Consider the following 18,818-nt stretch of genomic DNA (forward strand, 5'->3'; position numbering starts at 1 on the left):
TTTATCAAAATAATCATATAAATGCTTAATATTAACACTGATCACAAATCATGAATGATTTTTAATAGAATATCTACAGAGGTGTTCAGAGACCCATTTTCAGCATTAATCCCTCCTGTGTTCAGTGGTACATTGTCTTATCTAATGCAAGCTTAACACATTAAAGCCAAACTTATCACTCAAACAGCTTTTTAAGAGATTTTAGCACAAACTGAAACTATTGTGGTGATTAAAGAAACAATAAATGTGTCTGGATCATCCCAGTGTTTGTTTTTAACCTCATGAAACCAAGTTTCCATTTTCCTCTAAAGGGGCTGCAACACCCAGCTGCACAAAACCTTCACTTTTTTTTAACAGTTTCACTGTTTTAATATTTTTCATTTCTTACAATCAGAATTCTCCAATAGATTTTTAGAAGAAATTCTTTTTTTTCATGCATCACCAACTGACCCTTTTATGTTAACGTCTCAATCTCCAGCCTAACCTCATTGAATTTTTCTTAGCAAAGTACTTTTCAACTCTAATAATTAGTAAGATTATATTTCTTATCATCTGTTGGTCGTCTGACCTGATAAACTTCAATGAGCATTATAACACAGGAATGATTGTCTCTAAAAATGGGCTCCTGCACGCTTGCAGACATTTTTCCATCACAACTTATGGATGATGAAGGATTTGATTAAAGCTGTGAAACATTACTGATAAACTTCATGTGATGTTGCATTAAAGCCAATTTTCTATTAAAATCAGGGTCTTTTCTAACTGACCTCTGACCTTTGAGCAGTAGTGTGTACTGTATGCTTGTATGTAACTGTATCTGACCTGGATTTTATCACCAGTTTCAAATAAGAATCTTCTTTAAAGTCTGTCTTTCAATACAAATGAAGTTAAACTTTATCAAGGCTGATGGTAAACTGTCCCTAACAAGTCCACTTTATTGCGTGCTCATTGACTTTCTCCTATCAGAGCTGTTTAACAAGTCCACTTTATACATGCTTATTAATCTATCACGCTTATCAGTGGCTCATGGTTGCTTAAAGCCTATGTCTGAACTTGACCACAGAGCCAGAGCATCGTTCAATCTTGGCAACAGCTCCAGGATGACAAACTCCACTTTCTCTGCATCAAGACAGCTCATAACTTTTTAACAGTCTCTCCTGATAGCCTCATATCATCTGCTCTAATCAATAACCATACACTATCATTACAATGTAGACTACAGCTCAAAAGTCTGAGGTGAATTAGAAATGTCTTGTTTTCAGAATAGACTCAAATTTGGTTTCAGATTGAATCACAGCAATTTATCAAAATAATCATATAAATGCTTAATATTAACACTGATCACAAATCATGAATGATTTTTAATAGAATATCTACAGAGGTGTTCAGAGACCCATTTTCAGCATTAATCCCTCCTGTGTTCAGTGGTACATTGTCTTATCTAATGCAAGCTTAACACATTAAAGCCAAACTTATCACTCAAACAGCTTTTTAAGAGATTTTAGCACAAACTGAAACTATTGTGGTGATTAAAGAAACAATAAATGTGTCTGGATCATCCCAGTGTTTGTTTTTAACCTCATGAAACCAAGTTTCCATTTTCCTCTAAAGGGGCTGCAACACCCAGCTGCACAAAACCTTCACTTTTTTTTAACAGTTTCACTGTTTTAATATTTTTCATTTCTTACAATCAGAATTCTCCAATAGATTTTTAGAAGAAATTCTTTTTTTTCATGCATCACCAACTGACCCTTTTATGTTAACGTCTCAATCTCCAGCCTAACCTCATTGAATTTTTCTTAGCAAAGTACTTTTCAACTCTAATAATTAGTAAGATTATATTTCTTATCATCTGTTGGTCGTCTGACCTGATAAACTTCAATGAGCATTATAACACAGGAATGATTGTCTCTAAAAATGGGCTCCTGCACGCTTGCAGACATTTTTCCATCACAACTTATGGATGATGAAGGATTTGATTAAAGCTGTGAAACATTACTGATAAACTTCATGTGATGTTGCATTAAAGCCAATTTTCTATTAAAATCAGGGTCTTTTCTAACTGACCTCTGACCTTTGAGCAGTAGTGTGTACTGTATGCTTGTATGTAACTGTATCTGACCTGGATTTTATCACCAGTTTCAAATAAGAATCTTCTTTAAAGTCTGTCTTTCAATACAAATGAAGTTAAACTTTATCAAGGCTGATGGTAAACTGTCCCTAACAAGTCCACTTTATTGCGTGCTCATTGACTTTCTCCTATCAGAGCTGTTTAACAAGTCCACTTTATACATGCTTATTAATCTATCACGCTTATCAGTGGCTCATGGTTGCTTAAAGCCTATGTCTGAACTTGACCACAGAGCCAGAGCATCATTCAATCTTGGCAACAGCTCCAGGATGACAAACTCCACTTTCTCTGCATCAAGACAGCTCATAACTTTTTAACAGTCTCTCCTGATAGCCTCATATCATCTGCTCTAATCAATAACCATACACTATCATTACAATGTAGACTACAGCTCAAAAGTCTGAGGTGAATTAGAAATGTCTTGTTTTCAGAATAGACTCAAATTTGGTTTCAGATTGAATCACAGCAATTTATCAAAAATAATCATATAAATGCTTAATATTAACACTGATCACAAATCATGAATGATTTTTAATAGAATATCTACAGAGGTGTTCAGAGACCCATTTTCAGCAATAATCCCTCCTGTGTTCAGTGGTACATTGTCTTATCTAATGCAAGCTTAACACATTAAAGCCAAACTTATCACTCAAAACAGCTTTTTAAGAGATTTTAGCACAAACTGAAACTATTGTGGTGATTAAAGAAACAATAAATGTGTCTGGATCATCCCAGTGTTTGTTTTTAACCTCATGAAACCAAGTTTCCATTTTCCTCTAAAGGGGCTGCAACACCCAGCTGCACAAAACCTTCACTTTTTTTTAACAGTTTCACTGTTTTAATATTTTTCATTTCTTACAATCAGAATTCTCCAATAGATTTTCAGAAGAAATTTTTTTTTTTCATGCATCACCAACTGACCCTTTTATGTTAACGTCTCAATCTCCAGCCTAACCTCATTGAATTTTGCTTAGCAAAGTACTTTTCAACTCTAATAATTAGTAAGATTATATTTCTTATCATCTGTTGGTCGTCTGACCTGATAAACTTCAATGAGCATTATAACACAGGAATGATTGTCTCTAAAAATGGGCTCCTGCACGCTTGCAGACATTTTTCCATCACAACTTATGGATGATGAAGGATTTGATTAAAGCTGTGAAACATTACTGATAAACTTCATGTGATGTTGCATTAAAGCCAATTTTCTATTAAAATCAGGGTCTTTTCTAACTGACCTCTGACCTTTGAGCAGTAGTGTGTACTGTATGCTTGTATGTAACTGTATCTGACCTGGATTTTATCACCAGTTTCAAATAAGAATCTTCTTTAAAGTCTGTCTTTCAATACAAATGAAGTTAAACTTTATCAAGGCTGATGGTAAACTGTCCCTAACAAGTCCACTTTATTGCGTGCTCATTGACTTTCTCCTATCAGAGCTGTTTAACAAGTCCACTTTATACATGCTTATTAATCTATCACGCTTATCAGTGGCTCATGGTTGCTTAAAGCCTATGTCTGAACTTGACCACAGAGCCAGAGCATCGTTCAATCTTGGCAACAGCTCCAGGATGACAAACTCCACTTTCTCTGCATCAAGACAGCTCATAACCTTTTAACAGTGTCTCTCTGTCCTCATACTTCTATATATTCTTCTGTAATAGATAACTATACGCTATCATTGTAATCAATCTACACCACAGCTCAAAAGTTTGAAGTCAATTTTCACCTGGTTTATAACCATGTGATCGGTCCACACATCAGTGTCTAAAAAAACGCTCATTTTTATCTGTGTCTATCATCAAAATTTGAGTTGATTGCAAACTGTCCCTAACAAGTTCACTTTTTGCGTGCTCATCAATCTCCTCTACAGCTCAGCTAACTGAAGTCAGTTAGAAACGTCTTTTTATCTTAAAAAAAACAAGATTCTTTTTTATATTTTGTAAATTGGTTTTGAATCCAAATAAATATAATTGCTTAAAACTTGCATTGATCACCAATTATGATTAATGTTTGATAAAACATTAGCTGGTGTATGGATGCAACAATAATGGTGGTGTGTGGATTACAACAATAATAGCGAGTGTGCAGATTATATTACCTATCCTCAGTTTATCACATTAAATCTCATCTTACTAGTGACCCAGTAGCTTTTCCAAATACAGCTGCACTAACCAACATCATTTTTTCAAGTAATATAAAAATCGTTTTTATTTATTACCTTTTTAAACATCCCATTTTTTCTTTCTAATGTCATTAAATCAAGTTTGCCCATTTTTATAAAACATTTGGACCTCCACATCTTTTTAGCGTTCAGTTATTTCCTCAGTGTCACACATGGATTAGTTTTCGTCTCTTTCAATAAGAAAGTCAAATCTTCAGACCTTAAAGCAATCTTTGTTTCTTTCAATCATCTTAATATTTTTAATCTCCTGTAATATAATTGCAGTTAACCAGAGCTTAGCTACTCTGATCTACAGTGATTTTGGGGGTTTGGATTTGTTTTTCACAGGTGCAGAGCCTTTTTCTACAAAATTATGAATAAACTGCATTTTTTAAAAGTACCATTAATCATGTAGACTGACAAGTAACTAAACATGTAACACAGTGATCAGTAGAGAAGAAAGAAAATAACCCATTTACACATTTCTAGTTCAGATCAAAATTATTGTTCTGATTAAGGAAACAGTAAATTTGGCCACGTTATTGTCCTGATCCTCCAATTTTCCCTTTTCAATGTGACTAAATAAAATTCAACTTTTTTTTTTTTTTTTTTAATAAAAGCAGATGCACACCCAGATATTTCTTACAGTAAGAATCCTCCAACAACCTTTCAAAAGAAACATTTTTTGTCTTTCCTCAATTTTGAGAGCAACTGAACCCACAAACCTGAAGCTCGAGACCCCAAACTAACCAAATGTAATGTTTCCTTAATCAGCACAGTCATTTTTAACTTTTTGTGTGTTATGTTTACTCACAGTTTTGATGCTTGCTTCTTCGACTTGATCCATGATTAGCTTTTCACCGTCGCTCTGCTGTTTTCTCTCTCCTCATGCTTCTCCTTCATGCGTCCTGTCCTCAAATATAATCCAACCTGCCTCCTTGTTTCCTCCTTGACTTGTATTAGCAAAATTTCCAGGTAAATTAAGAGAAATCCAAAAAAGTTTTCCTGTTTCAAAAGCTCTTCCAGTTGCCTGTCTTCTTGTCCTCCTTCAAATGTGCATTTTTCGACTTATGTATTTATTTGAATTCATATTGCCATGACAACATAGCACAGAGCATCATGGTAGTTTAAAGCAGGTGGTTCTGTCCTCTGCAGAAATGCTGGTGTTCCATAGTGATGTAGAAGTATGTTAATAGTCTTGAAACAGACACTCACTGATCCGGTAAGAGCAGGAATTTAACTACAAACCCTCATAGTCCCCATCAGTATTCTTCATTTTGCTCTGCAGCAATGGTCACAGTGGCTGCTTTAAGTACGTTTGCCCCATAGAAATCCACTGATGTTCAGTGAGTCCCTTTGATACATATTTAGACCTTCATAATTTTCAGGGTGCATGAGTGTTATATCTCCATCTCATCCTAAACATTTTACCAACCAACACGTTCTCACTCCCAACTCGTCAAACGTGTGACGCATGGTCAGGCTCCCTCTGCTTCACTTATTGACGTGCAGGGTCCTCTCATTGAATACTATAGAGCTCCCTTAACGTTGCTTATTGACGACAAGAGATTGCCGCGGAAGAGCCTGTTGTCCGTATATTTATATATTTCCGAAATCACATTGTATTTATAGAATGACTATTAAAAGTCAGCGAGTGTCAGTAATGTTAATGTGGTTATGTTAGTAATACACCGAGTGCTAATATAACAGCTTTAAGATGCATTTGTAGATATTATTACGTGTTTTACCGTCTTTATGGTGCTAGCTTAAAGTTACAGTGTAAACGTTAGCTTATATTGTAGTAAAGCTGTTACTGTTTAAACGATGTTAGCACAGAAATATTCGCTTCTGTCATGACTGATGAAGTTACTAGTTAATAAAGTTTTCAGTAAAGTGTTTAATCGCAGCCACAGATTGACAGCAAATATCTCGATTAGCTTCAGTGCATCTATAATAAATATGTGCAAGTTTCAGTGCTTCGTTTAAACTGTATGATACTTATACTGATCCAGGGTCAGTGTAAAATACAATCCTAGCTGTGTGAACAAAGCCTGGCTCCTTTAATCCTGCATGACAAACCTCAGAATGCAGGTTATTATTACTCTTTCCTGCTGGCACACCTGTCACACCTGAGAGTCAGCTAGAAACTTACAGTGACGTGGACATCATGCAAAGACTGCCAGACTCTGTAATACTGCAAATGATCAGTGACTCATGTTAACACTAAACTTTAAACGGTATCTCTGTGTCTCTCTGTGTGTGCTGAACATTTAGGATTGAGTCAGGCTGCATCAGCTGAAGCTGTTATTTGTATATATCAGTATTTTTTTAATTCAGGTGTGGGGAAAATATGTAAGACTGCAGTGAAGCGATGTACCAGATTAATCCCTGGCCAAAGGTATCGTACTTAAATCAGACTACTGATCCAGCCACATCAGCCTTTTGTGAGGTCTGTTTAAAGTAGACTAAAAATGAACTGCAGGTTCCTGAGAGGTGGACTGTGAGCACAGAAACACATGTTCATACATACAGCTGCAGCAAACTTACATTAATTTTAAATAGATTTGTTACTCTGATGTCTGTCTCTGTGTTTGTCCTCTGACAGACTGGTGACCTGTCCAGGTGTGCTCTACCTATGACTACTGGGACAGGCTCTAGCCTCTGTAAAAGAAATTTTCTGTTATTCTCATTTAAAGTATTTAAGTGCTTATGCATATGCTTAGTTGTGACACTGTTATAGACTGTTCAGTGAAAGTTTCTAAAACTAGATGAACTTACTTCAGCGTCAGCAGTTTGAGAAAACAACTCCCTTTACAGGTGCTGATAAGGCCAAGGGCACAAAACAGCATAACCATTGATCCGTTAGGTTTCATAGCGAGACACGTGAAGTGTGGTAGGATCAGTTTGTAACTTCCTCCCTCTTCCTTGGAATGCATAAAGGAGTAGGAGCACAACTTCTGTGGCAGCGCTGACATGACTGAACTGTGATGTTTGATGTGTGTTGGCGCAGTAATAAATAGCTTGATCACAGCTCTTTCTGTGTTGCAGACTTTATTTAAAAAATTCCACGACACCCCCCACCCTCCCACTGTGAACCTGAATTGAATATTCAGAAGACATTTGTTTAAATAGTTCTACAAATCTGAGCTGTTGGTGTGTCCTTGGATTGTGTGGTAATAATATTAGAGCTAGCAATCTTTCTTACTGAATCTCTACTATGAGTCATGTTACCTGAGATTAATTCTATGTTTACCTGTCAGCCTGGACAAATGTGCTGTGTGAAGGAAATTAAATTAAATCAGATCTGAACTGCGTACATTTAAGGAACCTGTTCATATTTAATTGAAATATGAACCAGTGATTTTTTGATTGCTGATTCCAAGAGAGTCTTTGTGGAAATCCTGTTTGGCTTTTTGTTATTTTAATTCTCTTCTCTGTTTTCCAGAACAGTTCTCCACAGTCGCTGTCCACATGGGTCAGTGGGACCAAGAAGCACTCTGCTAATGTGTGGACTCTGACCAGCAACATCCAGCAAGACCCAGACAGCGTTTTCTATCTCCCAGCTGGAGTTTTTTGTTTGTCTGTGACTGGAGAGTCAGATTTTTGTTGAGCTTCACACTTGCAGAGGTAAGTCAGTTTGCAGAGATCCCTCCCACCCTGGCTTTTATGTCCTAGATTTCTTATCTGAAACAGTAATATTTCAGTGACTGCTGCTTATACCACAGGTTAATACACGCTACTGATCCCTGATAGGAGAATCATCAATTTTGGCAACAAAGAAGCCTGGTGGATGTTTGTTTGCAGTCTGATGATGGGACATCATGCTCTGCATCTTCAAAGTTTGCCCCCTCATTATTATTCATACCCAGTAATGTGAAGTGTGCTTATATCTACTATAACTGAACCAACCTGGTGCTCTTCATTTATGGAGGCTGTTGAGTCTGAATGTTGGATGTTGTGTATCTCGTGTTCTCTGGGCTTTGTTGTCCTCAGTCTTTTTGCAGGATCAGAAAACAAAACCAGGAGGCGTGTAAATGTTTCTTCTCCATGATGTTTCTTCAAATGTTTCTTCTGGGTGATGATAAGACTGTGACACGGGATGCCACCTTTGGTCTTGTGATGAAGCAAAGCTCAGGAAGAAGTGGGATTAAATGGTACCCACATGTGTGCTGCTGAGAAGGATGTACAGGGGCACCTGCAGCCAAATCCAAGCTTCAGGTTAGTTGTAGTTGCAGAACGCTATAGGACTGAGACAGCTGAGGCATCAAATGTTTGATTAAACGGATGAAAAAGAGAAGTTTTTTCCCTATAATTATCACTTCTTAAAATCTGTAGCAACTTCAAGTCTGTCAGCGTGCTGAGCATGCTCAGAATGTGACAATATATTTTTGTTCAATATTTAATTTCTTTCAGTTGCAATTGTTAAATGAAAAAAAAAAAATATATATATTCTTATAATTTAGCAAACTAATTTATCAAAAAAATATATATACATATATCTGTATTAGTTTTAATAAATTAATTTGACACCTGTATTGAAAATACCATATTGTATTCATACAGAATCAGTATGGTATCATTGTTTGTCTGCTCACTGATTGTTGAAACTAAGAGCTACTTTGATCTGTTTAGATCTAAAGTATCCAAAGTTGAGCTCTAATGTTTCTTCACCCCTGTGTGTGTGATATCTGATTTCCTACATGCTGGCAGAGCAGCAGTTTGTGCTCACAGATGGTGACGGTGTGGAGAGACGGTGGTGTTTCCTCAGAAGAACCAGCAGAGTCACAAAGGACACCAGTCCATCTCACCACCTTGACTTGCTGACTGATGTTCGTCTGCACTGCACAGAGGAAATCAACTGACCGAGGTTTGTCCAGTGACGTGTTATGAAATGTATATTTGTTTTATGCTTACAGATATGTTTTTCTTGACAGAGGCTCTGCAGAGGTTAGACAAAGCAGAGAAAATATGTGCTTTACATTTTACTGTGATTTATTGAGATATTTGTTGCCTGATGTTCAGCAGGAATGGAGAAATAGAATCAAAGGGAGATGTTTTTGATGTTTTTGTAATGATGTAAGTAAATCTTCAATATTATTTATTTGCTTGGTTATATTAGGAGTGTTTCTGAGTGAGGGGGAGAGGAGTCATCATCCAGTTTAAGTGACGTAGATCAGTGGATACACTTGTCTCCCCTTTAAAGGAGACAATCCAAGTCATCCTTAAATGTTAGTGCTTTCAAATACACAAACATTTTTAAAGGACAAAAATGAACATCCAACTTTGACTGTAATACAAAATAAATCTTTGCATGTGTGTTTTCAAACTCTCAGATGGGCAGGATATCAGTCTTGGACTGTCTAACCTGCCGGAGCAGCACTGAATGACCACCACACATGAGCATGTTCCTGCAACATTCAGCATCTGATCTGTCATCTGTGTGCTTCTGCTTTTGGTAAGTAGAGTTACCCAACTCCAGTAACTCTAAACACATGCCATCCATTTCTAACGGCCTGGTTACTTCCTGTCAGTTACCTTAGAAACCATGTGGTCACCTGACCTAACACTGTTTCTTCTTCTTCCCCTTAATGTTCAAGTGTCAAATGTCCAACAGCTGGAGAGGAAACTACACCAGTGTACTGGGATGTTTCAGCAACACGTGCCAGATGCTGTTCCTTCATGGTGACATCACCAGAGACAGCCCCACCCACCTAAGGACCTCGCCATTGATCATGATGATTATAATGATGACAGCGAGCGGAACTAAGACTGTAAAAATCCACGACCACAATTTTTCTTTCTAATTATTAATGAATACTGAGAGCCTCTTTCTGTGTTTTGTCTGTTTTGGGGTTGTTGTTTTTTACCTCATTTGTTACTAACAAAGTTCACCAAACTCACACAGTTTACATTCTGTATGTTTCCATCTTTACCAGCCACACTCTAACTGCATTTAAGAAAATAATCCTTAGAAATCGTCGTTTTTCTCTTTCGTAATTGATGATAATTCAGTGAATATACTGCGCTGCTTCCTTTTATTGCGTCACACATTGCTTTAAGTTTTTCAGTGTCCAGTTATTTTTTACGGCTGTTTGAATTCTCTGTATGTTTGACCCTGTAGACTGTTTGATGGACTGCTTGTCTTCCTGTTTGTTACCGCCGCCTGTTTTTGACTAAAGATTTGGATTTCTGACTTCAACACAGCCTCTGCGTGTCCTCCCTTTGTGTCCTCTTCCTCTGTGAATGTGTTGCATGTGTCACAGATTCATTTTATTAACAGTTTTCACACAGTGAGTTGCATCAGCATTCATCCACAGCACATTTCAGAAGGATTCAGATTAATACAGTGATCTTATAGTCAGAATTATCCTGACAGACTGCCACTGTAAATTATCTTTCATCAGGTAAATTTTCAAATAAAGTCAAATAAAGTTCAGTATTTCAAAGCAGGAGTTATGAAGAATCATACTGGCATTAGGACTAATAATATGTACTTACAAAGTCAAAGTTTTTTAATTATGCTAGAATACTGGAAGACAATCAACTTTTAGTGTTTTCCGCATATTAATTATTCTGAAATAGAGATGGTGACCCTAACCGTACAGAAGCACACTAAACAACTGACAATCTAACAGACATCATTGGCCTGAGCTGTCATGCACAGTGAGTCTGATCCTTTGCTGTGAGAGTCTGACAAGCATGTTTCTGGTCAGTTTGGAAGAAATAATATCACAATGTTGATCTTTTTTTCCAATATTCCTTCTCTTTTACAACATAAACTGTGATCAAAGCTACTTATGTTCACAGCATGTAATAATACTGACAGTCCAGGGCATTGTGGTCTGTTGAGCTAGGGTTAGGGTTAGCAATTCAGACATATGTAATCAATATTAAACGTCTCTGACGTGGGCCACTGTCCGCAGTGTTGGGAAATCCATACCAGGCTGGAACGAGTCAAGGTAGGTGAGCATCCACGAGAAGACACAGCAGATGCATCCTACTAATACTGACAGGACCAGGAGACTCCAGAAACCGAGCATCTTCTCTTCAGTGCCATCCTCTCCTGTCACCCTCTCTGCCCGCAGCTCTTTGAGTATGGGGTAGATAAGGGCGCAGAGAAAGCCTTATTACTAATTTGTATTATAATTCAATTTTCATGAAATATTCATATTCAGTATTGGTCCTTTTATATTATAACCACGTATCCACCCAGGCTCATGGTAGGGCAGGGCTCTGTCCTGGGATGCTTGAGTACAAGGTAATGTACACCCTGACCAGGTATCCAGTCTGTCAGAATTGTTTTCAATATTTGGTTCAAAAACATGAGTGACAACAAAAATCCAACTAGGATTCTTGCATATGATGAATGAAGTCTGTCTTTGACTGTATTGTCCAGCTGATCCATCAAACCCCCAGCAGGTGAACCTTATTCATGACATAACACGGCAACAATGTAAAAAATTAAACAGCAACAGTCTAAATGTAAAGTGCATTCTAAACTCCTCTTCAATAAATTATATGCAAAGAGTCATTCAGGACTGTAAAACGTGAACTACAGAACCCAGAGTATTCATCATTAAATCTCTGGTTGCTTCATTTTTCTATCTATCCTATATCAGATACTTTAAAGGTTAGGTTAGGTAAAGTTGCATTCTCATGGTGAGGCAAAGTGCTTTATGTGTGTGTGTGCGTGTCATGAACGGCTATAAAAGGCCTATAATTAAAGAACAAAGCGGGGTTTGAGTTCGAGTTGCGGCAGACTGTCACTACTTGTAAATGGAACGCAGCCTTCCTACGGCGGACAGCTAATAACAGGAATCGGACGCGGTCCACCCAAGTCCACAGCAACCACCATAGCAACCGCCTAGCATGACCTTAAAAACATATTCTGTCTTCATAACTATCAAAAACATGAAATGATTTGCAAAGTGTTTAAGTGTTACAGCTGCAGAGAGCTATGGCGGTATCTTTGGAAGCTGTTTACATAGCTAATAATATACGATGTAACCATGGAGACAGTCAGTCACGTGAGCTAGCGGTGCATGTTTACTACAGTGAATAAGGTGATTGCGTGCACAGCGTCCACACGCTGCAGGGGGTAAAGACATTACTTCAATATTGTTTTATATTGATATATATTTGCCTTCTGTTGACCATCACCTCAGGTTCACCATTACAGTTTCAGCATACAGATGCACACTGTCTAAATATCAACACATTCAAAAACTTATGTCTCAGAAATAAGCACAGCTGTTCATGTTTGTCATTAGAGTTTTATTTGTAAGAAAATTATGAACTTCATATTGTGTATCAAATAAAAGAACATTTCACAACTCTGAGTCAACAGAAACAGGTAACAGAAATGTCTCTAATGTAGACATGTACAGTGTAGTGTAAGCATTAAAAGATCATAAAGGAAAAACTAACATTTATGTGAAACTAATTGTAATAAAAAAAAATGAACAGGTGGTTTATAGATGTAAAAGAAAGAATCTGAAAACAACACTTTTTTGGTCTAAGTGATCAAAGTAGAAAACAGAACTGATGTTCAAAAACAAACCGTAGCTGCACTAATATTACACATCTCCATTGTTGTGGTGAACAGACATGTTGCTTTTAAAACCACATGCAGTGTGTGACCGTGACTGTTCACTGAGACCATGAACGCCACTTCGCTGAAGCCTTCGCCTTCTTCTTCTTCTTCTAAAATGGAAGCAGAAGGAGCACGAGCTGCTTTGATCTACTGAAAGGAAAAAGCAGAACATCTGAGCTGAAACCAGTCAGCTGAAATCATTAAGACAGGAACAATCATTCAATGCAGTGTCTCAGGTGGCTTAGCCTGTTACAACTGTTGATACAAGCTAAATACGGTTAACACACAGTGTCAGGGAGCTCCAGTGTGGGAACTAGTGGCTTTAGGTTTGTAGTCATTTAACTTTCATCCATTCATTCATTTAATTCAGGAGGAAGAAATGTCAGGTTGATGCAGGCTGGTTACATGCATTTGGTCCCATGCTGTCTTTAACTAAATGACTTGGTTCATTTTATGGCTGGGCTGTACGTGGGGTTATATCATGTTATTTGGGCAGGAGTACCTGTCCCCTGTTAGACTTAGAAAGTTTCTCCATAAGTAGAGTTTCTAACTCTTCTAGCACATCTGTTGCTGACAGCTTTTTGGTGGCTCTTTTTACCCCACACTGGTTGTGAGTGTGTAAATAGCCCCACTAGTTCTTTTGGGTTGCAGTTAACTTGGGAGGAAGAGGTAGGTCTGCCATGACTAGATGAATAACAATTATCTGGGATACATAAATTTCATAATGCATGCATATATCTCTCTAAACCTGGCCTGAGGGCTGCCATTTTTTACATTCAGTTATTTCTTTGTTGAATCTAAATAATGAATGTGTTACAGTTAAACTGACACTGATCAGTGTAAATGGCTCATTGGGACACAGAAACCTTTAAATTAAACCCTATCACCTGATATCGAGTGTCAAACAATATCAAAGCTGTAAAAGCTGTTTACAGTCAGAATTTATAAAGCTATGATTGTAAATAAATTCAAACAAGTGAGCTTTTCTCTTTGTGCTGAATATCAACACTGTGATTTCTTAGACTGCAAGCTTTACTTTAGCACAACCAGTTGTAGAAGCTGCCACTCCAAATGTCTTTTGATAACAAGAAAAAAATACCTTTTCAGTACACGGCCTGAAGTTCTTCTCTGACATCTTCTGCAATCGGCTTTGTCTGCTGGTTTGAAGACAATAAACCACAAAAAGATGATTTAGTCACTTTGTCTGCGTCATGCAGCTCGAATGTGTCGTGTAACGATGTTGAATAGCCGTCGTTATCCCTCTGCTGTGTCAGTAGGATTGTACTGTACAGCATCTCACTGATAGGTGAGGAATGCTAATGTAACACGATAACAGACTTCCATCATTAAAACATAAAGGACAGGAGATATTTACATATTTTTATATTTATATTACATTTTATAGCTGACGGATATTACTAAATAGATAGAATTTACTAAATAGCTGGATGAACATGAAAAATATGTCTATAATAACAAATGACCATGAGAGCCAGTAGAATTAATTCAACTGGACACTCAAAAGATGTCCTTAAATGCTCTTTAAGTGGCAGAACAAACAAACAAACAGTTAATTGCTTACTTGAGATGAAATCTGCTCAGCTACTTTGAAAACAGCTTCTAAGTGGTTCCTCCTTTAACAGGATGACTGCTCAGGGGTAAGGCCATCATGCAATCCAGCAACCTTTATGGTTCTGCTTTGATTCACCAGGAACTATTAGGGAAACCTTCCAGCGCCTCCTGTGAAAGACACAGGCATAAACACACAAACATTTATTAACATGTTCCACAGTCTTCCAGTTTGATTTTCTCATCCTGTGGACAACAACGTACATGGATGCAGGTTTATTGTTAACTTTTGTAAGGTTTATTTAGTGAACATATCCAGCTGCAGCTCCACTGTGATCCTGAACTGGATAAGCACTTAAGAAAATGTGTCAATAAATGGACATACATCAACTTACTATATTTATCCAAACAGACGGGACCAATAATGCTTCACTGAGTTAGAGACTTTAACAGTCTCTTCTATGTAAGAATGTCTCGTGCTGATATACCTGCAAACTTGACAACAAAGGTTTTTCAGACTACATTTAGCTGTCCTCTATGTCAGCTCACACAATCACATTCATGTCACACTTATTTCTGCTTTCCCATTTTATAATTATTACTTACATTTTGATTAGATACCTTGAGTTTGTAAATGATCAGATTACATAATTGGAATACAATGTATCCAATTCAGGGTTGCGGGAGGATGAAGCCTATCCCAGCTGATACAGGACAAAGACAGGCTGCCAGTTTATTGCAGGGCTAACACAATATGTGTAACAGAAAATCCACTTAAATGTTTGATATTTCTTATAATAATCATAATTATGACTATTATTTAAAGGTTTCTTTATAAATACATTTTGATTTTTTATAACACCTAAAATCCAAACCTGAGCTGTTTCAGATTCTGACCTCTGACCTCAGTGACCTGGCTGTGTCCTCACTGCAGCTCCCTCTTGGAAGTACGTCTGCTTCTTGTCTACCCCCAGTGTTGACCGCCTGCCCTTGATATCACGTACTGTACCTGAGGAACAAAAAAGGACAAACACTTGCCTTCATTTAAGAAGTACATTCATACAGAGGTAATCTATGGAAACACACTAGTTCACCCTTTGGGAGAAATCAGTTCCTGTGAAACATTTCTGTAAATGAACATCATGTGGAGAATGAATGAAATGAGTTCTTCAGGTGACTCAGCAGACCCACACTGACAAATGAAATCTAGTTAAACTATTAAGCATATTTGCTCTTCTGAAATCTGTGTTAAACAACAACAAACATAAATTAGTAACAAAAATACAGCTGAGTAGAGGCTTTACAAACCACCAGCAGCCATAATGCTAAATTTTAATCTTCAAATGTTTCTGAGCCGTCTTCAACCTGCTTTTAACACATTAAAGTCCCACAGTCAATGCAGCCTGACTCAATCCTAGATGTTCAGCACACAGAGACACAGAGGTACTGTTTAAAGTTTAGTGTTAACATGAGTCACTGATCATTTGCAGTATTACAGAGTCTGGCAGTCTTTGCATGATGTCCACGTCACTGTAAGTTTCTAGCTGACTCTCAGGTGTGACAGGTGTGCCAGCAGGAAAGAGTAATAATAACCTGCATTCTGAGGTTTGTCATGCAGGATTAAAGGAGCCAGGCTTTGTTCACACAGCTAGGATTGTATTTTACACTGACCCTGGATCAGTATAAGTATCATACAGTTTAAACGAAGCACTGAAACTTGCACATATTTATTATAGATGCACTGAAGCTAATCGAGATATTTGCTGTCAATCTGTGGCTGCGATTAAACACTTTACTGAAAACTTTATTAACTAGTAACTTCATCAGTCATGACAGAAGCTAATATTTCTGTGCTAACATCGTTTAAACAGTAACAGCTTTACTACAATATAAGCTAACGTTTACACCGTAACTTTAAGCTAGCACCATAAAGACGGTAAAACACGTAATAATATCTACAAATGCATCTTAAAGCTGTTATATTAGCACTCGGTGTATTACTAACATAACCACATTAACATTACTGACACTCGCTGACTTTTAATAGTCATTCTATAAATACAATGTGATTTCGGAAATATATAAATATACGGACAACAGGCTCTTCCGCGGCAATCTCTTGTCGTCAATAAGCAACGTTAAGGGAGCTCTATAGTATTCAATGAGAGGACCCTGCACGTCAATAAGTGAAGCAGAGGGAGCCTGACCATACGTCACACGTTTGACGAGTTGGGAGTGAGAACGTGTTGGTTGGTAAAATGTTTAGGATGAGATGGAGATATAACACTCATGCACCCTGAAAATGATGAAGGTCTAAATATGTATCAAAGGGACTCACTGAACATCAGTGGATTTCTATGGGGCAAACGTACTTAAAGCAGCCACTGTGACCATTGCTGCAGAGCAAAATGAAGAATACTGATGGGGACTATGAGGGTTTGTAGTTAAATTCCTGCTCTTACCGGATCAGTGAGTGTCTGTTTCAAGACTATTAACATACTTCTACATCACTATGGAACACCAGCATTTCTGCAGAGGACAGAACCACCTGCTTTAAACTACCATGATGCTCTGTGCTATGTTGTCATGGCAATATGAATTCAAATAAATACATAAGTCGAAAAATGCACATTTGAAGGAGGACAAGAAGACAGGCAACTGGAAGAGCTTTTGAAACAGGAAAACTTTTTTGGATTTCTCTTAATTTACCTGGAAATTTTGCTAATACAAGTCAAGGAGGAAACAAGGAGGCAGGTTGGATTATATTTGAGGACAGGACGCATGAAGGAGAAGCATGAGGAGAGAGAAAACAGCAGAGCGACGGTGAAAAGCTAATCATGGATCAAGTCGAAGAAGCAAGCATCAAAACTGTGAGTAAACATAACACACAAAAAGTTAAAAATGACTGTGCTGATTAAGGAAACATTACATTTGGTTAGTTTGGGGTCTCGAGCTTCAGGTTTGTGGGTTCAGTTGCTCTCAAAATTGAGGAAAGACAAAAAATGTTTCTTTTGAAAGGTTGTTGGAGGATTCTTACTGTAAGAAATATCTGGGTGTGCATCTGCTTTTATTTAAAAAAAAAAAAAAAAGTTGAATTTTATTTAGTCACATTGAAAAGGGAAAATTGGAGGATCAGGACAATAACGTGGCCAAATTTACTGTTTCCTTAATCAGAACAATAATTTTGATCTGAACTAGAAATGTGTAAATGGGTTATTTTCTTTCTTCTCTACTGATCACTGTGTTACATGTTTAGTTACTTGTCAGTCTACATGATTAATGGTACTTTTAAACAATGCAGTTTATTCATAATTTTGTAGAAAAAGGCTCTGCACCTGTGAAAAACAAATCCAAACCCCCAAAATCACTGTAGATCAGAGTAGCTAAGCTCTGGTTAACTGCAATTATATTACAGGAGATTAAAAATATTAAGATGATTGAAAGAAACAAAGATTGCTTTAAGGTCTGAAGATTTGACTTTCTTATTGAAAGAGACGAAAACTAATCCATGTGTGACACTGAGGAAATAACTGAACGCTAAAAAGATGTGGAGGTCCAAATGTTTTATAAAAATGGGCAAACTTGATTTAATGACATTAGAAAGAAAAAATGGGATGTTTAAAAAGGTAATAAATAAAAACGATTTTTATATTACTTGAAAAAATGATGTTGGTTAGTGCAGCTGTATTTGGAAAAGCTACTGGGTCACTAGTAAGATGAGATTTAATGTGATAAACTGAGGATAGGTAATATAATCTGCACACTCGCTATTATTGTTGTAATCCACACACCACCATTATTGTTGCATCCATACACCAGCTAATGTTTTATCAAACATTAATCATAATTGGTGATCAATGCAAGTTTTAAGCAATTATATTTATTTGGATTCAAAACCAATTTACAAAATATAAAAAAGAATCTTGTTTTTTTTAAGATAAAAAGACGTTTCTAACTGACTTCAGTTAGCTGAGCTGTAGAGGAGATTGATGAGCACGCAATAAAGTGAACTTGTTAGGGAGAGTTTGCAATCAACTCAAATTTTGATGATAGACACAGATAAAAATGAGCGTTTTTTTAGACACTGATGTGTGGACCGATCACATGGTTATAAACCAGGTGAAAATTGACTTCAAACTTTTGAGCTGTGGTGTAGATTGATTACAATGATAGCGTATAGTTATCTATTACAGAAGAATATATAGAAGTATGAGGACAGAGAGACACTGTTAAAAGGTTATGAGCTGTCTTGATGCAGAGAAAGTGGAGTTTGTCATCCTGGAGCTGTTGCCAAGATTGAACGATGCTCTGGCTCTGTGGTCAAGTTCAGACATAGGCTTTAAGCAACCATGAGCCACTGA

At 37.1% G+C, this 18,818-nt stretch overlaps 2 long non-coding RNA genes across 6 annotated transcripts; one reads left to right on the forward strand and one right to left on the reverse strand.

The window, feature by feature from the left end:
- The first annotated feature begins 4,939 nt into the window (after positions 1 to 4,939).
- On the forward strand, positions 4,940 to 11,413 carry LOC146364205 (uncharacterized). 4 transcript variants are annotated; one of them, XR_014799010.1, is made up of 5 exons: positions 4,940 to 8,513; positions 9,006 to 9,162; positions 9,415 to 9,523; positions 9,629 to 9,750; positions 9,893 to 11,413. It is a non-coding gene; the product is annotated as an uncharacterized LOC146364205 (long non-coding RNA). The 4 variants fall into 4 exon arrangements; XR_014799011.1 differs by having other exon boundaries at positions 4,940 to 8,134; positions 8,289 to 8,513; positions 9,415 to 9,750; XR_014799008.1 differs by having other exon boundaries at positions 4,941 to 8,513; positions 9,415 to 9,750.
- Positions 11,414 to 12,496: 1,083 nt separating this feature from the next.
- Positions 12,497 to 16,657, reverse strand: LOC146364206 (uncharacterized). 2 transcript variants are annotated; one of them, XR_014799089.1, is made up of 4 exons: positions 15,355 to 16,657; positions 14,471 to 14,628; positions 13,988 to 14,045; positions 12,497 to 13,038 (listed from the first exon to the last, which is right to left on the reverse strand). It is a non-coding gene; the product is annotated as an uncharacterized LOC146364206 (long non-coding RNA). The 2 variants fall into 2 exon arrangements; XR_014799088.1 differs by having other exon boundaries at positions 14,471 to 16,657.
- Between the last annotated feature and the right edge of the window lie 2,161 nt (positions 16,658 to 18,818).

Source organism: Perissodus microlepis, chromosome 20 (genome assembly GCF_051167445.1).
Source record: "Perissodus microlepis isolate ML-2025 ecotype Zambia chromosome 20, ASM5116744v1, whole genome shotgun sequence".
NCBI classification, from domain to species: domain Eukaryota; kingdom Metazoa; phylum Chordata; class Actinopteri; order Cichliformes; family Cichlidae; genus Perissodus; species Perissodus microlepis.